Source organism: Macrobrachium rosenbergii, chromosome 26, assembly GCF_040412425.1.
Source record: "Macrobrachium rosenbergii isolate ZJJX-2024 chromosome 26, ASM4041242v1, whole genome shotgun sequence".
Taxonomy (NCBI): domain Eukaryota; kingdom Metazoa; phylum Arthropoda; class Malacostraca; order Decapoda; family Palaemonidae; genus Macrobrachium; species Macrobrachium rosenbergii.
Window position 1 is genome coordinate 49,757,297 of NC_089766.1, and position 27,255 is coordinate 49,784,551.

The 27,255-nt window shown below is 35.2% G+C and overlaps 1 protein-coding gene across 6 annotated transcripts in view; it reads left to right on the forward strand.

The window, feature by feature from the left end:
- LOC136853180 (transcription factor GATA-4-like) overlaps positions 1 to 27,255 on the forward strand; it is a 498,363-nt gene that overhangs the window by 460,156 nt on the left and 10,952 nt on the right. The gene's annotated exons all lie outside the window — the stretch shown is intronic.

Below are 27,255 nucleotides of genomic sequence, written 5' to 3' on the forward strand. Positions count from 1 at the left end.
ATTTTAGAGACAAGCGATCAGAATTGGAAACAAATTAAGACCGCAGCGGGAAAGCGAAAGTTCCGGAGCGCAGCGTATGGCACGGCAACCTGTGCTACAAGAGGGCAAAAGATAAATTTGAATTAAAAAAAAAAAATGAAACTTTTTTTTTTTTCATGCAAAATCACCGACGGTATTCAATACTAATCGGCTCTGACATACCACGAGTTAAATTAATGCTTATGAAGATTTTAATGTCCAATATTATTATTATTATTATTATTATTATTATTATTATTATTATTATTATTATTATTATTATTATTATTATTATTATTATTATTATGGAAAAATACTCATAGTAGCACGGGTCTTGAAATGGAGAAACAAATCCACAGTTATGTAGGAGTACACATATTTAAAAACAAATTTACACAGAAAGCTTTCGGAAATCTGTTCGAACAGACTCCCGAAAGCTCTCTGTAGAGATTGATTTTTAAATATACGTACCCATACATAACTGCGGATTTGTTTCTCCATTATTATTATTATTATTATTATTATTATTATTATTATTATTATTATTATTAAGTTAGGCCTGTGGTTGGATAGACTCCTCCATAGTTATCCGTTTTCCATCGCTTTCTCGTGATTATGCAATGAAGAACATTGCAAAGGATGTGGAGTTAACAGAAATGTCCTAGAAGTTCCCAAAAACGATTTTAGTCGTTTGTTTCGGCTACTACTATTCCTGTCGTCGCTTTAAAAGGATTACCGTATACACTGTATCCATTCGCATCCTACGGTAACGATTTTGCGCCATCGCAACGAGAAATGATGCGTAAGAGTTGTGGGGGAGGATCTTTGGAAGTCATTAGTAATCAGCATAATATTTGTTCTGGTTGGGAGCGGCGCATGCGCCATTGGTTACGAATAGGGGGAAAGAGGGGAGGGTAGGGGTTGCTCAGTAGGGACCTCCTCTGAAGATATAACAGAGCTCGACGGTGTTCGATTTCATGCGTTGATGGATTAACTCGCTGGTTGCAATAACATAGGGGGAGTTTATTAGAGGGTGATAGAACGCGCCAGTTATCTCTCCGGCTCTACGGTGGTGATTATTGCTTTATCATTCCGGCGGTACTTGTTTTTTTATTCGTAATACTACCATTATAATAACAGTAGATAAAATGCTTATATTAAAACGTTAACTCATAATATATTGCTGTATAATTTCGGTTTATTTTGTAATCCTGTCAAAATGATGATTACGATAATGATAAGTAATAGTAGTAGTACTTTTAATATTAATATCATTTGTGATTATTAGTATTATTTGCACGTCTCTGTAAAGCGACGAAAGTTTTTTATTTAGCGCCGACCTAAAGTTTTCGTGCGTTAGGGCCTGAGCATTTCATCTTATACCTCGACCTGAATCTTAGGAGAGACTGAGGCGAAGCGATGAGACTTCAGAGGGCGGTTGTTCCTAACCTCTTTAATTCGTTGAGATTCAGAATTTTTGTGGATTCCTTACGCGTTTGGTCCATTGCACCATTGAACTTGAAACCGGCCTGGTCACCACTTCCATAATGCAGCGGTCAGTTTTTGGACTTTATGTTTGTAGGGGGTTAGTGCCGGCAGTGCACCTCACGGGCACTCTGTAGGCAATACTTTGCAGCCTCCCTTCGGCCCCTTGCTGCATCCCCTTTCATTCCTTTTACTGTACCTCCCTTCATATTCTCTGTCTTTCATCTTGCTGTCCACTCCCTCCTAACAATTATTTCCTAGTGCAACTGCGAGGTTTTCCTCCTGGTACACCTTTCAAACCTACCTCCACTCAATTTCCTTTCCAGCGCTGGATGACCTCATAGGTCCCAGCGCTTGGTCTTTGGCCTAAACTCTATTTCCATTTCAGTCCATTCCATTTTCTTCTTATAAGCAGGCAGATCCATTGCTTCCCGCTGGGTCAACCCCCACCTCTTTTTCCTTCCTAGGCTGGAGAAGGCGCAAGTTGGCTGTTCAATGAAATGAATGTGTTACATCTTTCAATTTTTTCAAGTGTCTTCGATGGGACTTTGACAGTTCACAGTTGATCCCTGATCCCCCTTTCCTGCTAAGGGCAACCAGATTCGCTGAACAGCAGAAGCACCAATAGGCAGCAAATGTGCCTCGGTGTCGAACTTCTTGGTTCCAGAGGGCCTTTATTCCTCCTCACACCGTTGGACTGTGGAACAGTCTCCCTACTGAGGATGTTTTGCAATTAGAACTTCAAAAAATCAAGCTTAGATGCAGTGCTTTATTACCAGTGCTGTTCTCCTTGCATTTTAATACATTTTTATCTATTTATTAATTAATTTTTCTTTTTAATAAGTGAGATCTCATCATTGTGTATTTCCCTTTACCTTTTCTTAACCTCCTAATGAGCACCTTATTCTTTGGAAGCTTGAATTTCAAGTCAGTTGCCCCTTGGGTGGGCTTGTTCCACATGAATGGGGTTCTTCATCTTCTGAATAATAATAATGATAATAATAATAATAATAATAATAATGGTGTTTATTGGACGACGTATTGTTTCCGTGGGAGTCAACCTTATTGCTTTATTTGTAAGACCTTTCTAAGGGAGTTGTCTTTGCCTTAAAATAAATTAAGTTCATGAATTAGAAATGATGATGTCTTGCAAACCATTGCAGAAAAACAAATTTATATAAGAAGTTTTCAAAAATCACTGAGGGAAAATGGAAACGAAGTCAAGAGGCATTTGTGTCTCATTTCACTCTGGGCATTGCGTCGGTAACTATGACATAATGAAAATAAAAATGAGAGAGGAATCAGCGCACATTTTGCGGTTCCTCTTCCTCACCTTTCGCGCTCAGAGGAAGATTTTGAATTTAGGAGACATTAGAGCGTATTAACCTTCTGGGCAATAAAGTCTACTGAAAGAAGTCATAATAAGTTTTCCCGAGACGACGAAATTTCTTATTAGTATTTTTCCTTTCACGTTTGGTATTGTCATTATCTTTACGGCGTTATTGTTGTTATTAGTGCTATTTTTATTGCCATCATTTCCATTACTGCACCTGGCGTTGCTGCTCTAACTGAGTTTACGTGGAAGTTTGTCATCATTGTTATTACTGCTTTCAAAATTTTTGATGACAGTTCCGGAAATCTCGTTATTTGGTTGTGATATTTCACCTTCCACTGAAGTCGATGAACATAGATTCTGGTGAAGTGAGCATTCCAGCAAAAAATCAAGACGGGTTAAAGATGATGCACTAGAAAAAAAATAAATATATAAAGCGTTGACCGTCTTACTTTTCAGGAAGATTGAAGTCTTTAAGACTCTGGGGTCACAGAGAGTGGCTCTTGCCTTGTGTCGAGGGTGAGCTAGCTAAGAGTGGTCTGGGGGGGGTGGTTGATTTTGACCAAGGATTTTTAGTATTATATGCATATTATTTGGAATGCGCCTTTTGAGGAAGACAATTTTGGAAAGGGGGCCCGAATGACGTTCTGACATATGGTGAAAAGGTGCATGGGCCAAAAAATAGTTGAGAACTACTGGTCTAACAGCTCTCTAGAACAACTTCTGAACTAATTTATATAAAAACAAGTAAAAAATGCGCCGAAGTTTCTTCGTCGAAATCGAGTTTTCTGTACGGCGTATAATGCTGTTTGAAACTCTCAGATACGGCCCATGAAACTTTCAGCTACGGCCCGGTGGTGGCCTGTGTTTTTGGCACCTATAGCGGTGCCAGACGCACGATCATGGCTAACTTTAACCTTATATAAAATTATAAACTACTGAGGAGGGTAGAGGGCTGCAATTTGGTATTTTTGATGATTGGAAGGTGGATTATCAACATAACAACTTGCAGCCCTCTAACCTCAGTAGTTTTTAAGACCTGAGGGCGGACAGCAAAAGTGCGGACGGATAGACAAATAGCCATTTTAATAGTTTTATTTCACAGAAAACTAAAAACAGAGAGATTTGTAAAGGGGTAAAACAGAGATAAGGATTGAAAAGCTGACTAAGTATTTGGCTTCTAAATTGAATCAGGCACAAGGAACGATGAAGGTGGTATTCAGGAGAGGACACCTCAACCCGCTACAGCCATGGAGAAACAGCGAAGAAAAGAACCACTTCTAGTGCTTCACCTTCAACCCAGATTTAGCTAATATAAATGCCGAATGATCTAACCAAGACTCCTTGATAATTCGAACTTGGATCCGCAGGATTACATGAAGTCACAGAAGAGGAAGAAGAAATAGAAGTTTACTTTATATCTCTGATGAGATGAGCTGCAACGCCTTGCGTCAGGCCCACCCAATCGCCGCATCCGAATCTCGGCCGATATCTCCGGATAACATGAAACGAGACCGAAAATGGCCGTCCTAAGTAGCGTGGAAAGTGAGAGAAAATATGCCAAGGGTATAATCACCAACGTGTGAAGATGAAAAACAAGTCAAGTGCTTGAGAACGTCATAAATGAATCATGTAATTGCCGCTTGATTTGTCTTGCATGCAGACATTTAGATTACGTAAGTGCAGTATTGAGCCGGGGAACAGGAACTCGAGGTATATAGTTACCACATTAGCGGCAATTCGTCTGTATTTAACTCACTTGTTGTCGCTGCTCTTGTTTTTTATCGCCAGTGTTTGCTGGTGCCATTATCACTGTTCTTTTTGCTGTTGTTTGCGTTGTTATTTGTACCTTTGGGGGTATTCAGGTTCCAACTATTTCTAGTTTTCTGTGGAAGAAAAACTTTTTCTGTCCGCCCTCAGATCTTAAAAACTATTGGGGCTACAAGGCTGCAAATTGGTATGTTGATCATCCACTCTCCAGTCATCAAACATACCAAATTGCAGCCCTCTAGCATCAGTAGTTTTTATTTTATTTAAGGCTAAATTTAGCCATGATCGTGCGTCTGGCACCGTTAAAGGTGCCAACAACACAGGCCACCACTAGGCTGTGGCTGAGAGTTTCATACAGCATTATACGCTGTGCAGAAAACTCGATTGCGCCGAAGAAACTTCAGCGTATTTTTTACTTGTTTTCATTATACACGAAGAGGATAATGTTTCACGAAATAGCCACGTAAAACTGTAGACACGTAATACGAAATATCAGAAAATCTTTGTCGCTGTTCCTTCCTTGGAACTAGCATGACATTGTGAACTGAAAGTCGGTTTGATCATTCTTCCTGTCTTGGTCACCTGTGTCAGGAATTCCTCGTCATCTCGAAGTGTTCGCCGAATTCAAGGACATCGCTCATCGTCCCAAGGCGCTGCTGTCACCCAGACGGTTTTTTCGCCATCTTGTGCCGCCCTGCCACCAGTACGGACACCAAAACCTGGCTCATGTTGTCTGTCGCTCGGGCAGAATCGTTCGTTACCGTGCACGCGAATTTTTCGGGCTGAAGGGAATAATCGTTTATGCACGTAACCAAGTATTATATATACTTCATACTGTCGGCTTCGCAAAGATTTGTTTTCCATCTGTTCAGGTATATATTTAGCAAGAGTACCCGAGAGGATATACTTTTCCCAGGTATAACTCAGATGTGACCGATGTTATTTTACGCTCTCAATTAAAAATAAATCCCAATAATATATTTTGCTACATGACTCGATTAGCACAGGCTAATCATGGCTCCACTGAGTTCATTTAAATAATAATTTCGTTAGTTTACAACGTGTCGTATTGCATTCTCCATTTTTTTTCAAGAGCGAACGAAGGTGTTGATTTTCGGCTGCAAGACGAATGAGATGCGCAGCTTTCCTTTTGACACCTTTGTCGGCGGAAACTTTCGGAAATATTCAAGAGTATGACAAAATTCGCACGTGTGACAGTGCCTGTAGGCTGGTATGTTTTTGCATATTTGTATTTCGAGAATCTGAAGTATACGATCGAGAAGATTTTATTTATTGATTTCGTAACTTATCTGATATTACATTTATTCACATAAACTTATTATTATTTGTTAGTTTTATATATATATATATATATATATATATATATATATATATATATATATATATATATATATATATATATTTATATAATTATTTAATGTTATTCAATTTGTATATATATAATACATTTTATTTCTAAACTTTTCTTCTATTTATTTTCACACGTGGGCAATCTAATCTACATAGCCCTTCGACCTGTTGCATGAGAATGAATGCATATTATACACACAAACACATATCTACATTTTATAGATATGTAATTGTAATAGCCACAATACCCTCTAAACTTCTCGAATTCTTCGCGCTTTTTTGGATACGCTTGTCACTGCAGTCTTAGATCCAAGTGCAAAGAATTTTTGAAACGGTTATGATGTCCGATAGCGGGAATCGAACCCGCGTCCCTTAATCACAACGAAGTGACGTTGTGATTAGATGTGGGTTCGTTTCCCGCTACCGGACATCATAACCACTTCAGATTACTTGGATTTGCATCTAAGGCTTTGCAGTGACAAGCGTATCCAAAAAAGCGCGTAGAATTCGAGAAGTTAAGACGGCACTGTGCCTATTACAATAACATGTATATATGTATATATATATATATATATATATATATATATATATATATATATATATATATATATATATATTTATATATATATATTATATATATATTTGTGTTTTAATGTAATACTGAGAGTAAGTTATGAAATGAAGAAAAATACATCCTTTTTACCAGGACTGTTACTGTATGTGCTTAATTATGATCTGAATGAAGGAATCCAGGATGCTCAACAATTTAGACGAGGATCATTAGATAATACATATATATACACATATATACTGTATATATATATTAATATTTTTTATACGTGTGTTAGAATAATACTAAGATTAATCGTTATATGGCGTGACGAGAAATAGATCGTTTAGGCTATCTCAAGAATAGAATTATCTCCCTAACTATGATGTGAATGAAGAAATATAGAACGTCCGACAATTCCGACAACAGTTTTATATATATATATATATATATATATATATATATATATATATATATATATATATATTATATTTATATATATATTTTAGAAAAGTATATAAGTTGTACTTAAATACTTTTCGTGAAGTGAACGAGGATCATAAAATTGCTAAATGGAATTACCATGAGATGAATATTATTATTATTATTATTATTATTATTATTATTATTATTATTATTATTATTATTCAGAAGATGAAGACCCTTATTCATATGGAACAAGCCCACCAAAGGGGCCACTGAATAAGCAAAAATGCCCGAATAAATATAATTCATATAAGCGGTATATGGACTTTGTAGAATTACAAGTCTCATTATCAGGATGATACTCTCAGTGACGTTAATTAATATTCACTCAGTAAAGGTGATATAAAAACAAGTAAAAAATGCGTCAAAGTTTCTTCGGCGCAATCGAGTTTTATGTACAGCGACTACAGCGTATAATCAAGACCACCGAAAACAGATCTATCTTTCGGTGGTCTCGGTATAATGCTATATGAGCCGCCTCCCGAGAAACTTTAACCACTACCGGTGGTGGCATATCCTATGTCGTTGCCAGAAGCACGATCATAGGTAACTTTAACCTTAAATAAAATCAAAACTACTTAGGAGGCTAGAGGGCTGCAATTTGGTATGTTTGGTGATTGGAGGGTGGATGATCAATATAACAATTTGCAGCCCTCTAGCCTCAGTAGTTTTTAAGATCGGAGGGCGGACAGAAAAAAAGTGCGAACGGGCAGACAAAGCCGGCACAATAGTTTTATTTACAGAAAACTTAAAAAATACACTGAACAGACTACAAGTCAGTTGGTAAATAAACCAACAAAGAATTATATAGTAGTTTAGTTGTATTGCATTCCATTCAACCGGGTGTGTATAATACATGCAAACACTGTTTGATAAATGACCTTTGCAGAAACAAAGAAATATGTTAATTTTACTGCTCAAGGAGAGAGAGAGAGAGAGAGAGAGAGACCTAATATAAAAGGTGGCATATATGCAGATGCATTATATAAATATATATATCTATCTATATATATATATATATATATATATATATACATACATATATATATATATATATATATATATATACATACAGTATATATATACCGTATATACAGTACAGTATATGTGTGAGTGTTTGAATGCAAAATACTGCGTGGAACTATTTTCATTGGTAATATTTCGCATTATTTATAGATTTATATATGTATATATATACTGTTATACGTATATATATATGAATATAAGTGGAGATTTGGTTTCTGCATTAATCTAAAATAATACCGAATGGATAAAGAGAGAGAGAGAGAAAGAGAGAGAGAGAGGGGAAGCTAGAACGCTACAAGACACACTGTAAAATACCAGAATTTCCTCTTCCCGGAAAGACGTCCAGACCGTTTTTCGAACTCTTCAACCCGACCAACAAAAAAAAAAAAAAAAACAGCAATAAAAAAAAAAAAAGGAAGAAAAAACAAGCCTCGCATATCGTATCTGTGAGTGTATCGAAGGCGTCGAAGACACAAGAACCGATTGTTGCTGTCTTCCGGTTCCTGGTATCTTCATCTTGAGTCAATGTTTGGAGAGCTCGCCCGTCGGCACCTTTGGAACCGGGCCTCGGGGAACCACCAGAGACAATAATTAAGCTTGAGGTGAGGGGTGGTGGCTTTGGGGGCGGTGGGTGGTGGTTGGGGCGCCGCTGCTGTATCGTCAAGATGGGTAGTCTCTGATTTCGTTGTTATGTACGAAAGCTTTTTTTTTTTTTTTGTGTATGGAGAAATAAATCGATATTATATTAATATTTGTGTAGGTGTTTCCATCTATGACTGTTTCTTCTCAAGGAGGTGGTTCCGAGAGATGTAACCTTGTCAAATATAGATTAAATATCAGTTCGTATAATGGGATGATGATGGATGAAGTTGTTTATGTCCAATTATATATCCATTATATATATATATATATATATATATATATATATATATATATATATATATATATATATATTGTATATATATATAATTGTATGTATGTATAATTATATATATGTATAATATATTGACAGTAAATGTCAGTTATTAAATAATGAAAATACAGGAAAGTGAGCTTGAAATCTAATTCAGTAGCAGGCCATGTTATGTATCGGTTTTGAAATAATAACAGGTATTTCGAAAAGAAAATGTGATTGATTCATATCTCTGTTTCTTATATGACATGTCCTCGTAAACTCAGATAAATAAGAACTGCATTTTGAATTATTCGAAATGTAATTGATATTGATAGAAATATTGATATTGATATAGTTTTGAAGTCCATAACTCTGCAACATCCATAAAGTATTTACTAGATGTGTGATATAATATAATATTATAAGGTTTTATTTCTTTAACTCCCTCGTTCATTCATTCATTCTTTCTTTCATCAGTTTACTTTTTATATTTATATATTTACTTAGAATATTTTAATAAAATAAAGACTAATTTGTGGGGTTTTGCTTTTAAGTTGTAAATTTTCATTTCTCGTTTCGATTCATACTAGTCTTTTTAGCGATTAGGTTACTTTAACAAACTTCCAAAGAAATCCGGGGAACGGAAACGTAACTGGAAATGAGAGAAAGAGAGAGAGAGAGAGAGAGAGAGATTCATGGAACCGTTATCAAAAAGCGATCTTCCAGTATTGGCAATCATTGTCATTTAGTTGATTACTGTTGATTTTTTTTTTACGAAATAGAAAAAAAATCGCTGCTGAATCGTTATTACGGTATCCATTGCATTGTTACGACGTCCATTTTACGGTATAGCGATATTGTTATCTCGGGTATCGTTATAGCTCTGCGTCCAATATCCGACAGATAAGATAGTGAGAGGAATTTCGTTATTCGTGAGTTATTGCTGATAAACGCATCGTCACTGATTCACGGTTTCAGTACATTGGATATGATATAATGATAAATATATATATATATATATATCACTGATTCATATATTTCATATATATATATATATGATATAATATATATAATATATAATATATATATATATATATATATATATATATATATATATATATATATATATATATATATATATATATATATAAAAACTAGTCGCTTTCCATCAGGTATATATGCAAGTGTAAAGGCCATAATTAACCTCTTACTTTCTCGATTTCCGGACACTTTTTGGATGTTCCCATCAATATGAGCCTTTAACCAAAATGAAGGAACCATAAATCCCATGATGGGATTCGAACTCAGGCGCAGTAGGTTAGGGTGAAGCTAACCTTAACCTTATTCCCGCTCCCCGCCTTTCTCTCTCTCTCTCTCTCTCTCTCTCTCTCTCTCTCTCTCTCTCTCTCTCTCTCTCTCTCTCTCACACACACACAAACACATACTTATCGTTTTTTCTTCTGACTGAAAATACTGTAGACGATTTGGAATTTATTGAGTCCTCTGTTACACCAGATTTGAAATATGTATTTGTAATATTTGTAATGGCTGCAATGATCTCTTGACTTAACATTTTGGATGTGCTTGTCACTACAAAGCCTAATTATCCAAATGAAAAATCCCAACTTCGTGGTGGGATTCGATCCAAGGCACAACAGGTTAGGGTGAGGTTAACCTTAGCGACCCAACTACCAAGAAAGATGGAAGACTTCTCTTCTCTCTCTACATTGTATATACAATTCTAATCTCAGCTCTCTCATATTTATCTTTTTCCTCAGACTGAAAATAGACGATTTGGAATTTATTGGGTCCTTTGTTATACCAGATTTGAAATATTTATTTGTAATATTTGTAATGGCTGCAATTTGGCTGTTTCAAATACATAAAGCCTAATTTCCAAATAAAAATCCCAACTTGTTTGGTGGGATTCGATCCATTGTTTTGCACAACAGGTTAAGATGAGGTTAACCTTGCGAAACAACCTAAAGGATGGAAGATCTAATTTTGTCAAAAGTTCACACGCATTATCTATACAATTGAATCTTTGGGCGGCGGAATGAGAGTTTCTTCATTTGCTTCTTATCATTTGGGTACAAGGCTTGTAGTAATGTGGGATTATAAAGAAAAATTTTTAAATCTAAAAATTAACGAGGTCACTTTGGCTGTTTCAAATACATATGCATGTATATATCAGGTATATATGTACGTGTGTTTGTATGCAATATGTGGATCCATTGTTTTGCAGGAATAGGTTGAAGATGATAAACTGGGAAAACCAAAACTTGAAATTATCCAATTATTGTCAAAAGAGCGACCCAGCATTATATCTCATAATGATGAACATGTTTGAGACCCCCGTCACATCTGCTGCGGATTATGCATTTGAAATCCACCTTTGTGAGAGCGATATTTTTACAATAATTCCAGAAAAAATAATTATAAAGTGGAAACTATCAGCTTGCTACCAACAAGCAATTACCGGAGTATATATATATTATATATATATATATATATATTTATATATATATATATACCATATATATATATTATATATATTATAACCCCGAAAACATGTGTTTGCTAAAGTTCTAAAACCCACACCTACGAATAAAGAGAAAAATACATGGTCGAAAGTAGTAGAATGATATTGAAATATAAAGCAAGATAATCATAAATGACCCAAATTAGAAATATGATTCAGAATGGAATCTGAAATGTGCCTGATCAATCTCGCTCTCGAGGCTATAAGCTGCGGAACGTCTTGGCTTAGGGACCACTGTCATAACTGTGATTTTCTGATTGGTTGGTCTGTATTCTTCTTCTTCCTCTACTTCTTCTTCTAGATTAATCCCTAGACGGGGGCCATTGGTTTTAATGAGCCTTTTCCAGGTGTTTCTGTCTAGTCAAATATCGGACTCTATATATATATATATATATATATATATATATATATATATATATATATATATATATATATATATATATTATATATATATATATATATATACATACTTAGCTGTAATTGACTAATTGATTTCTGTACTGGGCTCTGTATTTAGAACACAGCTACAGTACATTGAACGCTTCCGTAACAAGTTATTCGGTCATATATTTACATAATTGTGAAACAACGAAGAGTTGTGATCATGCTTACTTATTCAGGGGTTTGGTAACAAATTCACTAACGTAGTTTTAAAACGTCATTATCGTAATGACTGCTGTTCTTCATTTAGCTGTTTCATCTTATGAGGGAATATCCATTGATGATTATATATATTTTCTTATCATTATTGTTGTTCGGCTTCTCAAGCTTTTGCCAAATTCCTCCTCCATCGGCTGTCAGCCCGAAGCTGTCAACACAACCTTATTTAGTTCGACCTTATGCTATTCACCAAGTTCCTGCTGTCGAAGAATTTAGTAAAAGCATGAAAAGTCCTACGAGAAAATAATTGACTGCCAAGGTTCTTTACCGCTACTGTCGAGCGCTGGAACTTTCTTCTTTGTTCCGTTTTCCCTGACATCAGTTGACTTATGTAAACTTTTCTCCCTGCAAAAGCTAGATCTAAATCTTTCGTTGGGCTTAATCCCTATTATTTTTGTAATTTTTTTCATTATTTTTTCTAGCCTGCGCTAAATGGAGTCATTGGGATGCCCGTGCCATCGGCCTTTGTATCTAAGAGAACCTGGAATCGGTTGTCATTGAAAATCTTCCTTCAAATTGCTTTAACTCCAGATTTTTTGTAGTAACTATCGCAGTTTCTTATCAAGAAAATTCTCTCTCTCTCTCTCTCTCTCTCTCTCTCTCTCTCTCTCTCTCTCTCTCTCTTCTTATTTGTTAACACCTTCTGTATATTTCACTTTTGTTCTTAGTTCTGTGTCCAGTTTATCTATTCATTGAAAACAGCGGGTAGCGTTCTCCTGTTTAGCATCAATTGAATTTGGCAACTGCAAGTTAGACTGATTGATATCACAGGAGAGAGAGAGAGAGAGCTCTAAAACTACAAGGCCTCCTATAAATGCGTTTCCATAATCGGAAACTCCATCGCGTCTCTTCAAGAACGTAAATTTCGATTATTTCGCAAACAACCAAACCCGCTGTGAGGACGACGGCCGCCGCCATATTGTGGAAGGGGAGAAAACGATTAGGGGGAGAAAAAACGCCAGAGAAACCGAGGGTTCACGTGGGCAATCGCCAAGTGAGGGGGCTAGGGATGGTGGGTGGGTGGGTTGGGTGGGGGAGGAGGAGGGACGGTTTGGGAAGGTGGGGGTGGGGTCCCGGTGCTCTATCACAGACATGACCAAAGCCTGATAACACATAGATAACGCATTGACACCCGGCACCGTACCCTCCTGATTGACAACCTACTCGGTTTTAGGGGGAGCCACGGTTTCTAAGCTCCTGGTTCAGTAGGGGTGGGTTGGGGAGGAGGGAGAGGTTGGAAAGGTAGGAAATGGAGAGGAGGGTAAAGATAGATTTAAAAAACCGCATAAATAATAAAGGACGCCAAAGAAAGAAAGCAGTGGATAAATTTGATGACGTGTTTAGTTCAATTTTAAAAGATGTTTATATCTTTCGTTTCCCAGGAAATTAGTCAGTTACCTCAGACTCAAAAAACTTTTTTTTTTAATGTGGTAAGATTCCTATTCTAAAAATACTAATTGGACACTTGGTGGGATGTATTCCTAGCACATGGAATTCTTGCAATGCTCTGACGTTGAGTTCCACTTTGCTTACAAGTCGTAGTAATGTCAAATACTGCCGACTAATGAAAAAACACTGTACATATTATACGTAAAAACACTGTACATATTATGCGTGACAAACTGTTCGTTATCTTATAACAAGACTGGTTAAATGTTTAGGAATATAAAGCCACAGGTATTTGACTGATAAGAGAAATGATGACGTGGCCTTAGAAAGTAGACATTTTCGGATATAAAATTTTACATTCAGATATATAAATATTACATGTGAGTAACCATCGTGAATGGACTTTATCCTACATGAGAAAATACAGTAGGCTTGTTCTTCTTCTTCTTCTTCTTCTTCTTCTTCTTCTTCTTCTTCTTCTTCTTCTTTCGACATTATTAGTCCCATTGTATAGCAGGGTCGGCCGCTCGAGTCAACTTTCTCCGTCTAACATTAGGCTTATTGTGTATACTCAATGAGCAATGTGAGTCAATAATTGTGTCTTGTAAAAGGCAAACATTCATAGCCGATGGTCCTTGACATATTATATTGGAATTGATTTTATTTTATTCTTAAAAAATTATGGATTTTTACGCCTAGTTTATCAAGGTATATTGAATACAAATGCTTCGCAAGAACATATTCCGCAGTCCGAAAAAAAACATAGCTAGTACACCTGAATGGATTCAGCATTGTGGCATGCCACCTGTTGCTTTTTCCAACAGCACATCATATCCCATGTATAGCAGATTATCATTAATGTATATAACCAATATATATATATATATATATATATATATATATATATATATATATATATATATATATATATATATATATATATATATATATCTATGTAATATATCAACAACTGTTGAGAAACCTAGCATTTAAAGCATTCTATATAATCTTCATATAACAATTAGACAGATTTTATGTATATGTATATATGTACATATATATTTATATCATATAAAATCTTTTGAATTGTATATAAAGATTAAGTGGATTGCGTAAATGCTAGGTTCCCCTACAGCCTCTTGGGATTTGTCTTATTTAATAAGTTCTGAAATTAATCAGGATTCTCTGTTGCGCTCCATACTTCCGGCCATTTAATTAGCAAAGTTAAGCTGCGTTGGTTCCAGTCAGTGCTTGGATGGGTGACTTCCAAGAAGTGCCATCCATCTCTCTCTCTCTCTCTCTCTCTCTCTCTCTCGTTCAGGAGAGCATCATGCAGTTGCTTGCATATTATTTTTTTTTACGCATAAGCAGTTCTCCTAACAGTTGGTGGCCCAAAATGAAAACTTCCCAGCATTCACTGTCACTGTCATACTTTTAACTGCCGAATTGTGGATGAACCTCTTTGCAGAAAAAAATAACTTCTGAGTTGTGGATAAACCGCTGTGCAGAAAAAATAACTACTGAATTGTGGGTGAACCTCTGTGCAGAAAAAATAACTGCTGAATCGTGGATGAACCTCTATGCAGAAAAAAAAACTGCTGAGTTGTGGATGAACCTGTATGCGTAAAAAAAATAACTGCTGAATTGTGGATGAACCTCTATGCAGAAAAAATAGCTGCTGAATTGTGGATGAACCTGTATTTTTCGTTTTCTGGAAAAGAAAACTATTATGGAGATGGCTATTTGTCTGTCCGTCCTCACTTTTTCTGTCCGCCCTCAAATCTTGAAAGCTGCTGAGGATAGAGGGCTGCAAATTGGTATGTTAATCACCCACCCTCCAGTCACCAAATATGCCAAATTGCACCCCTCCAGCCTCAGTAGCTTTGATTTTATTTAAAGTTAGCCATGATCGCGAGTTTGGCACCTCTGTAGGTGCCAACAACACAGGCCACCACCTGGTCGTGGGTGAAATTTTCATGGACCGCGGCTGCGATTTTCATGGGCCGTGGCTGAGAGTTTCATAGAGTATTATACACTGTACAGAAAACTATTGTGCCGAAGAAACTTGGTTTTCATTCTTCAACCGAGTATGGCATTCACTTCAGAGGGCATCTCTCCTTTTGCATCTTTTTATTCTGAGATCCATTTCTCTATGCATTTACTCCATAGGGGGTTAGTGCCGCCAGTGCACCTCTTGCGGTGCACAGTAGGTATTACTTAAGGTTCTTTGCACTGCCCCTTCGGCCCCTAGCTGCAACCCCTTTCCTTCCTTTTACTCTAACTCCGTTCATATTCACTTCCATCTTACTTTCCACCCTCACCTAACAATTGATTCATAGTGTAACTGCGAGCTTATCCTCTTGTTACACATTCCAAACTTACCTACTTTCAATTTCCCTTCCAGCGTTGAATGACCTCATAGGTCCTAACAATTGACCTTTTGCCAAAATTCTATATTCCATTCTATGCATTTACTTCCCTGTGGAACAATTTCTCATTCTCTCGGAAGTTCTCGCTCGCTATTCATCGATACTCTCTTATTTCACTTCCCTGCATCTTTGATAATCTTTTCCCCCCTCAAAATATTTTATTTCATAATCCCACGACTTACTGATTTTAAAACTTCTTCTTATCCTCCTGTGCCCACAAACCCTTCGGGCTGTCTATGACCCCGTCATGGAGTTCCATAACTCATCTACTCCTTCCCCCTGTGGTCGTTAACCCTGGCCTATTTTTTATTCATTTACTCCTTATAAGATCTTTTCACTTCTTTCTTAGCAGACACTTTCATTTCAGTTACATTTGCGGCCTTATTTCACCACTTCCTCTTCAACCCAAGTTTATGTTTGCCTTAGCTTTTACTTTACTTCAGCCAAGTCATGATTAGATCATTGCACCAGTCAGTATCTATACTCTGTGCTAACATAATCTAGCAGACGCTTTCCCCTCACTCTTATCTCTCTCAAATATAATCACGAATATTCTTTGAAAATGTGTATTTCAAGTAAACAAACTCCTTTGCAGACAATTTCTGCAAGTTTCTCTCCACTCTCATTCACCCCAGGAACTTGGTACTTTCCGAAAATGCCATCTCTTGCAGTGGCATTTACCTGTTACAACCATCCTTCCTATTCTGCAAACCTCCCAGATACATTTTCAGGCTCCTTTTCACTCATATTTTTCTTAATTCACCCAATCATACCAGTCAGTCTTCAGACTAACTCACATGTATTCTTTCACCCCGTCCTAGAATCATGTCCTACACGTTCCTTAGCTCTGCGGCTTTCAGGCAAGATCAGTCTTCAAACACTGCTATTTTCACCTTTGGCTCACCGAAGGCCAAAACATTCAGCTATCTTTCCAGTAAACAAATCAACTATCATATGGGATTGCTAACCACATGTCCCCGTTCGCTTAGAGACATTTTTTTAGGTGCCTGAAGGATATTTTTTCATGTCCAGATATCACGCAGGAGTGGGATGTGTTTTATATATATATATATATATATATATATATATATATATATATATATATATATATATATATATATATATATATGTATATATATATTATGATATGTATGTATATATATATATATATATATATATATATATATATATATATATATATATATATATATATATATATATATTATGATATGTATGTTATATATATATATATATATATATATATATATATATATATATATATATATATATATATATATATATATTACATATGTATATTATATATATACATATATGTATATATATACTGTATATATATATATATATGTATATATACTGTATATGATGTATACTGTATGTATATATCATATTTCCCCAGAGACAGTCGAACTTCTTGACACCACATTGCGTCATTTGCACATACAAGTTCTCCCTAAAATGACAGTCCTGTTAACGCTTAAAATCCCGCGCTGCTCGGAAGGCGAAGACTATTTCCCTTGCAAGCGGAACATATCAGGATGCGTTTTGTTTGGAGTAGATAAAAGATTCCTACATTTCGCCGACTTTGAAGATGCCGTCCGCCGGAAATGACGTCACGGCTCAAATTCGCGACTTTTATTCATTCATTCCCCGGTGCCTGTCCTCCAGTCGTTCCTTTTGCACTGGAGTGTCCTTGTTTTATTTTGCTTCTATTTCTTTGCGTTATTCGCTTTTTTCCTTGATCCCCAGCATCGTGATCAAATCAGTATGAATTTTCTTGCGTTTTTTTCTTATCGCGGACATGTTAGGCTGTAGCTTTTGAATTATCGGGTATCATTATGGGTTTGCTTTACTTTACGGTATTTATTTTCTTTTTTGCGTCTGTTCTAGGACTAATACTTACTGTATCATTCTTATAATACAGTATATTGTATATGGTATTATATTTATATATATATATATATATGTATATATATATATATATATATATATATATATATATATATATGTATATATATATATATATATATATATATATATATATATATATATATATATATATATATATATATATATATATGTATATATATGCATATATATACACGTGTACATATGTATGCATATATATGTTTATGTATGTGTGTATATATATATAGGTATATGTATATATTTTGTGGGTATATTATGAGTTAGCCTGTATAAACTGAACCGCAGTCCAGTGAAACACAAGTCCAAACCTTTAACCACTCTATAGAGTGGCCAGCAGTCCAAATTCAAAAGGCGGAAATTATTGTTAAAAATTACCATAATATACATATATAGAATAAAAAAAATATATATATATATATATATATATATATATATATATATATATATATATATATATATATATATATATATATACTGTATATACAGGGATAGCTGTAGAGGATGTTTTATTATCAAACTTATCGAGACGACGGTGCTAGTCCCGTGCGCTTATGCATGCTGAATGAAATCTACCACAGCCGTCTGCCATTAATAACTGATATGTACCTAATCCACAGCTTAGGTCAATTGAGCCACAGTCTCAGGCACTGTTCTCAATCGTCCTTCTAACCCCTCCCCACCCACGTACGTGCAAACAAGAAACAAAGAAGTGGAAAATCTGACATAACAGAAGTGTGCATGCAGTTCAGATGCTGCCGGGGAATAGGATTTTGACTCGTCGGGAATTTTCACTCCTGATTCCCTGTTCCCGATTTGGTCTCCCATGAGAGACGAGTCATTGAAATAAAGAAATTTAAAGATGTTTTAAGTCGCCATAACTTTTATCCTGCGGTTACATCGCCGAGGAGCTATTTGAATTTTCTTTTCATATTTTGCGTTTCAGCAAAATTCCAATGTTCAAATATTGTTAGAAAATTGAAAGACTTTTATGATCATTATCTTTTCCAAGATAAAGTTTTTGTACTGGCAAGTTATTCCTGTCCTTAATTTTCAAATCCTTTTATTGATTATATATATGTATATATATATATATATATATATATATATGTGTGTACGTGTATATTTGTATATGTATGCCATAAGTGTTTCCACTTAAATATGTATATTGCAGAACGGGTATGAGGGTCGTCGTATTTCGGGGTATATCCAATCGTCACAACTTAGGAAAATTGATTATTGCATTCATTTGAATAAGCTGTCAATAATTTTTGACATTTGAGATATTTACTGTACTTTGCCGTTATTGTTCTTTCACGAGATTTGATTTTCATTTTCGATTTTAATTTACACGTGAAAAATCTCTTCGTCGTAGACTAGGCCTTATTTGTAAACAGGCCAAGATGGGCAAATATCTACGGGATTTCCACAAGCAGTTTGAAGAATCTTATCAGGTGCTCTCTCTCTCTCTCTCTCTCTCTCTCTCTCTCTCTCTCTCTTCTCTCTCTCTCTGTGTGTGTGTGCGTGTGTATGTCTGTCTGTTTGTCTATATATATATATATATATATATATATATATATATATATATATATATATATATATATATATATATATATATATATATATATAATAGACATAGACTATGTATATATAATATATATATGTATGTATGTATGTATCAAATGTTAAGCCACAAATATCGTCTAATTTCAAACTCACTATCCCCGGGAATACCTTACACCCGGAGGGAATAATAATTGATAAGTGCTTGTGCGTCGGCCAGGATTCGAACCTGGACCTTTAGTTTAGAAGCAAAGATAAACAGTGACTTTGACCAGCCGGCCATCAAGCGAGTCAAATCCACGGCCTCTCTGAAATTCGTGAGCACTAAAATGAAGGACCTCTTTGGAGACCGACGACTGACTACCGCAGAGAGAAAAAATGGACTGTATTCTCATTTCCAAATGACTTAGATATATTAATAGGCCCCTCAGAGATCACAAGGCATTGGGCTCTGCGGTGGAACCAACGTGGGATGATGTCTCTTATAGCAATTGTCGTTGCGCCATCAGTATTCAGGAAATTAACGATGAATGTGGTATATGAAATGCAGCCTGGGTGGGGGGAAATAAACCCACATTGCGTGACATCTGCAAATCAAAATGTTATTTTTTCTTGATATGGCAGCTTCGTTGACCACAGCATTTGCGTCGCCAATAACATAGTCGTTCATTCCGTCATTCATTGCCTGATGTGCAACTTTATGAAATAATACAATTTTCTTCAGGAAAAAAACAAAAGTAGGCCTAACTATGAAATAAATCCTGCGTGTGTTTTTCAAGTAATGTTTTCTTCAAACACTCACCTCAGAAAAAAATTATTAATAAACACATATTCGCGCTAAAGAAAATGAAAAATAAAACGGAACTATTAAAAATATGCAAATACTTACAGAATTTGAAAAATCAGTGGGGGAAAAACTACAGTACGCAGCTTTCCTAACAGTATATCTCAGGCTCTCTGTGACTCACGAGAATAAGTAGCTATAAAACTGATGATAAGTCGTATTAGTATTATCTGAAATGTCCATGGCGCTTGCAGGGAGAATCAGTAATATAGTTGTGGAACAACTACATATTTACAAGCCTTAATATATATAAACAAAAATCCTTTAGCGCGTAGGTACTTTAACAGATAAGTTTAAAAAGTTTTTTTTATGTTTCGTGTTATATCCCTTAAGTTTATTAGAAGTGGCCCTGCGATTGAAGCCTAAAAGTAAATCGAGAGAGAGAGAGAGAGACCAGAAAAATTCGTGGACTTCTAAATAGTTCCACACCATCAGCTTTTCTTCGTTGACGTGAAATGCAATCTAGCAAGTTCAGAAGTATGATATCTCCATTTGCTCAAAATCAGGAAAGCGAATTGAGGAAAAAATGACTTGAATCTGTTGATATGCATTGTATGATAAGCAGGTGTATAAAAAACAATGTCAAATTGATGAATAAGTAAGAAAGTACCAAGTAAGATTCGAGAACAGATGTTTGGTCAAGTATTATATGTAATGTATGTATAAAATTATATAGATATGTATACATATATATAGATAGATAGATAGATATGGGTATAAATATATATATATATATATATATATATATATATATATATATATATATATATATATATATATATATATATATATATATATTTACAATATATATATTCATCTATACATCTATACTGTATATATATATATAGGCTTGCTATCGAATTTTTTCAAACCAAAGGCCTGGATAAAATTCAGTCTTTCCTCTATTCAGAGCTTTATGCTCATAAAAAAAATATAACTCGTATGTGTTGCTTTTCATATTAATGAAAGGGCAGCTAATGCATATTTAATCACTGTACTCGTTATGCCTTTCTTATCGTCGCATCGAGATTTTGTGGATCTTAAAAAGGGATATTAAATGATTTTATAGTTTTTTATAGTTTTTTCCCCTGACTAAAAATCGCAGTCTTTCCTTTTTAAATTCAGTGTAAAATTCGGCCGCGCGCTGATTTGTGTCCAATAAATCATACGACGTATTTTTGGGCGAGAGTCGGAAACATCGAGCGTAGAAACAGATGTATGAATGGTGGGGGGGGGTGTGGGGGAGAGTGGGAGGGTGATTAATGAGTAATACAATCTCTAAAATACTCTTCTCCCCACACACACACTCTCACACTTTCATATTGCATTTTATCTGTGGTTAGATTTATCTATTTGCCTGTTTATCTAAGGTTTACCCATTTTTTCACTGGGCGCGTTTTTCTGGGGAAGTTTCGCGGGAAGATGGTAACATTCAGGCATATCTTACTTGCTTATCTAGACACTTTGCAGTGATGAACTTCGCGCTCAAAAGTAAGCGACGAAATAACCAAAATAATAACAGTGATAATGATAACTGATGGATCTGTAATGCCAGGCTTCAAGGCCCGTTTCAACATGGCAGACAAATCCTGCTTTGCATAATGATATATAATTAACAACTGCCATTTGCCCTTATACTGTATACACGGGCCACATCCAAAATGTTTAGTAATTTACTGGAAATTACTAAATTAGAAATTAGAAAGAAGATATTTACATTTTTATGCACATTTCTATAATCATACGCGCGCGCGCACACACTCGTATAGACTGTGTATGTATATATTAACATACTTCCATACATTTATGTACATAATTTTTCTATATGATATGCTTGTTGAATAAAGTTTGAATTACAATCTCAAAACTGCATAACTTTTGCTTCCGTAGGGGAGGGGGTATAGTGTCGTCAGGCCACCTTATGCGGCACACTGTAGGCATTACTTAAGGTTCTTGGCAGCGTCCCTTCGGCCCCTAGCTGCAGCCCCTTCCATTTCTTTTACTGTACCTCCGTTCACCTTCTCTTTCTTCCATCTTGCTTTCCGCCCTCTCTTAACAATTGGTTCACAGTGCAACTGCAAGGTTTTCCTCATGTTACACCTTTCAAACCTTTTTAGTGTTAATTTCCGTTTCAGCGCTGATTGACCTCACAGGTCTCAGCGCTTGGTCTAAATTCTATATTCTTTTCTATTCTATATAACTTTTGCAGATTTCCCAGTATGGGTAGGTGACAAATAGATAATGAAATGAATTTTCCATTCGCCGTTCTGGAAACGATCTTTCAAGGCTTTCAACGAAATCCAATATGGCCGCCATATCACATGCCCGGCGTAGTCAAAATAAATTACATAGTTGTATTTCAGGTATACAGGTGTTACTGTATAGGGTGTAGATTCTTCAAATTTCGTTCAACCGTTTTTCTTCATGTCTGGCCCAAAATCGGTCAGTTTAATCATAGTAATCGGAATACTTCTAATAAAGGGTTCTTGAGGTCCTAACAGTATTGTTGTGAGTGCGTATGTGAACATAATTTGTATAAACGCAAAGTGGTGTAATGTAACAGCTGTTTACATGTATGTAACTCTTCTTCATACGTGGTTTATAAGCTCCACGGCTTAAATTGGAATGCATAATGACTTACAGAAAAACACGGTTGAAACCCTGATGCGTTATTTAATTCTCTTGCATTTGCTAGAAATAGTGTGTCCTGCGCGAGGTATAATTTTTTTGTTAACATCAGTAGTATTTTAACGGAATGCTTTGGGTAAAACTATTATCGCTGGTAAAAGCGTTGTAATGAATATGGACAGTAACAATAATAATCGCATGATACCGGAAATGGACTGATTATGATTAGAATCTTTACAGTAGATCTTGTGCCCTGTTTCATGCGAAATCATAGTCATCTTGTGATATCAGCTTGAGCTATAGTGGAGTTCGTAGATTCTTAGTTAACTTTTGTATCACCTCAGTATTTGATATTTTTATGTCATCTCTCCGTTGGGTGAGCCGGTAGAGCTGCGGACTGTCACTCGATGGGCCGGAGTTCAATTCCCCCGGCCGGCTGATGAAGAGTTAGAGGAATTTATTTCTGGTGATAGAAATTCATTTCTCGCTATAATGTGGTTCGGATTCCACAATAAGCTGTAGGTCCCGTTGCTAAGTAACCAATTGGTTCTTAGCCACGTAAAATAAGTCTCATCCTTCGGGCCAGCCCTAGGAGAGCTGTTAATCAGCTCAGTGGTCTGGTAAAACTAAGGTATACTTAACTTAACCTCCCCTCCACAAAATTTAAGCTGAGAAATTTGCAAGTCCTCGGGGATCTGGCAGGAACGGCGATGGTTTTATTGATAATGCTCTCTCTAAATAATTCCTATGGTTATATTTTCTGTGTATCCACAATTATGTCCTCTTTCGCATTGCATAGACGACCACAGCCGAACCAATCGTCTCTACATACTGTAAAAGTGGTGAAGCTTTCGTGACCAAAACGCATTAAGAACAGAATCCCAAGCTTTTATGAATCTGTACGTCATTAAGTGAAGATATTGCGAGCGATCCTCTCATGAGGCGGATTTATTGTTAAATCTTGACAGCCCTGTATCAAAATACGTTCTCTTTCAAATTGCCCCGTTATTCGTTGTGTGGACTTCAAATTTTGATTCCTTTTAAATTTTTGTTCCTTTCAAATTTCGATTCCTTTCAAATTTTGATTCCTTTCAAATTTTGTATCCTTTCAAATTTTGGTTCCTTTCAAATTTTGATTCCTTTCAAATTTCTGTTCCTTTCAAATTTTGGTTCCTTTCAAATTTTGGTTCCTTTCAAATTTTGGTTCCTTTCAAATTTTGATTCCTTTCAAATTTTTGTTCCTTTCAAATTTTGATTCCTTTCAAATTTTGTTTCCTTTCAAATTTTGTTTCCTTTCAAATTTTGGTTCCTTTCAAATTTTGATTCCTTTCAAATTTTTGTTCCTTTCAAATTTTGATTCCTTTCAAGTTTTGGTTCCTTTCAAATTTTTATTCCTTTCAAATTTTGTTTCCTTTCAAATTTGTTTCCTTTCAAATTTTGTTTCCTTTCAAATTTTGTTTCCTTTCAAATTTTTATTTTTTTCAAATTTTTATTCCTTTTAAATTTTGGTTCCTTTTAAATTTTGGTTCCTTTCAAATTCTGATTCCTTTCAAATTTTGATTCCTTTCAAATTCTGATTCCTTTCAAATTTTGGTTCTTTTCAAATTCGGATTCCTTTCAAATTTCGGTTCCTTTCAAATTTTTATTCCTTTCAAATTTGGATTCCTTTCAAATTTTGATTCCTTTCAAATTCTGATTCCTTTCATATTTCGGTTCCTTTCAAATTTTGATTCCTTTCAAATTCTGATTCCTTTCAAATTTTGATTCCTTTCAAATTCTGATTCCTTTCAAATTTTGATTCCTGTTGCAATTCTGATTCTTTTCAAATTCTGATTCCTTTCAAATTTTGATTCCTATTACAATTCTGATTCCTTTCCAATTTTAATTCCTTTCAAATTTTTATTCCTTTCAAATTTTGACCCCGTTCTTGTAGCTTATTGTTTGGTGATGTAGCACCTAGGTATGTCGTGCCAATAGCCTCGACCTCTACCCTCCATTTAATACACGCAGAATGTCAACTTGAGAGTTTTTATATCTACTCTTTTTCTTCTCTTACGTTTCCTGTTTTTAGTCTACCCAAAGTTTCTACAGTAAACTTAGGAAAGGTAGAAAGAAATAAAAAGGGAGAGAGAGAGAGACAGAGAGAGAGAGAGAGAGAGAGAGAGAGAGAGAGAGAGAGAGAGGTTACGCCTGAAAAAAATCAGCAATTAAAAAAAAAAAAAAAAAAAAACTGGTGTATAGCTTTGTTGCATTAGTGTAGATATCTTTTGGAAGGACACCAGTATTATGCTCAGATCATATAGCTTTCTGAATGAAACCCTCAGATGTTAAAAATCGTAAACAATTGGCAATTTCTAATTCGTAAACCACCACTATTATTATTATTTATTATTATTATTATTATTATTATTATTATTATTATTATTATTATTATTATTATTATTATTGTTAAAAATGCTCATAGCAGCATGAGTCTTAAAATGGAGAAACAAATCCACAGTTATATATATGTACAGATTTATCCTTAAATATATGTACATACTGGCTCCATAACTGTGGAATTGTTTCTCCATTATTATTATTATTATTATTATTATTATTATTATTATTATTATTATTATTATTATTATTATTATTATTTGCTCTGCACTTTGGCAACGTAATACTTGGTCCATCTTCAACTTGAGAACATGTTTGAAATTCGGTATGTGACGGACGCTGCTGAAAGATGTTTGTGATTGTGTCTGTGTCACGCTTTAATAAGCATCGAGTGCTTTTGACGGCCTCTGGTGTATGTGAAGTCTTAAGAAGGTTGATGTGAAGTGCATTTATTGGTCTCATCCTTGACGAGAGGCTGCGACAGATTGGTTCAGTGTCATAATTGCACATGCGTGCATGTCTCTAAATTAATGTTTATGTTTAATACATATCAACTATTTAGAGAGAGAGAGAGAAGATTTACTGCGAGGATATTGAAAAGAGTCCATCGTGATTATAACAAATGCATGTCCATCGTGACATAACAAATGCATATATATATATATATATATATATATATATATATATATATATATATATATATATATATATATATATATATATATATATTTTCTTTACAATTCTTTCTATTAAGGTATGGCGCCAGAAAGTGTTATCCTTCCGCCGCTTATGTGGCCCACCATCTAGTTACCCATCCAGGACCGTGTTAACGTATCTATAAAAGAGAGGTACTGACAAGATCTTTATATTGTTGGCTGCTCAATTCACTAGCTTCGGTTGATACCTAACTTACTGGAATATCCCAACAATATTTACTGGGTCTGATTGTGCGTGATAAGCTGTTCTTTTTCCATTTGCGTCAGCCCTAAAGAAATATAAAATAGATGTATTTAGCTGTACTCGGGTGTTAATGGGTTATATTTTTCTTATTGTTACAATTCTCCGGACTCTTCTTCGACAGTTTTGAAGACAACTTCAAATCCTTACCATGGTGAGGAAAGGAGAGTTCCAAAGCACCAACTGTTGTCAGCTGGAGCTTAAATTTAATCTTGGCCCCCTTTCCCTTAACCAGAATAATAACAAAAATTAAAGAGAAATAAACTTCGACCCAGCAAACAGAGTCGACTTGCTTTCAGAGTTTATCAATATATACCCTGTTGAGTTTTATTGCACCTGAATAAGGCGATTGCCTCTATCAAGTTGTTTTACTATTATTATTATTATTATTATTATTATTATTATTATTATTATTATGATGTTAATCTTCCCTTGTGAAAATATCCGTAAAATTAAGAAATTTGCGTGTAGAGTTATTAGATTTCCTTTCAATATTTCCCAGATTTGATCTTGTGCCTTATTTTTCTTAAGCGTATTTGAGTAGCAGTCTTACTATAGATGCAAAGCCTATTTTGTGTTGTTAGGACTGTCAAATGTCAAAGAAACCTTCAAATGTACGATTTTTCTTGACGGCTGCAAAGGTCATTTCTATGAAAACAACAAAGTGCATGATGACGATAGGAAAGTTATTAATATTATTATTAGTCATAAGAACCATTTTTCAGGCTGGTCTGAAGTTCTTGTAGATAGAATGAAGTATTGTAAGATAATTATTATTATTATTATTATTCAGAAGATGAACCCTATTCATACGGAACAAGCCCACCACAGGGGCCACTGACTTGAAGAAATTCAAGCTTCCAAAGAATATTAAGGCATTCATTAGGAAGAAGTAAGAGGAGGTAAAAGAAAATACAGAAAGAAGAGATTCCACTTTTTAAAAGAGAGAAAAAAAAGGAATTAATAAATAGATAAAAATATATTAA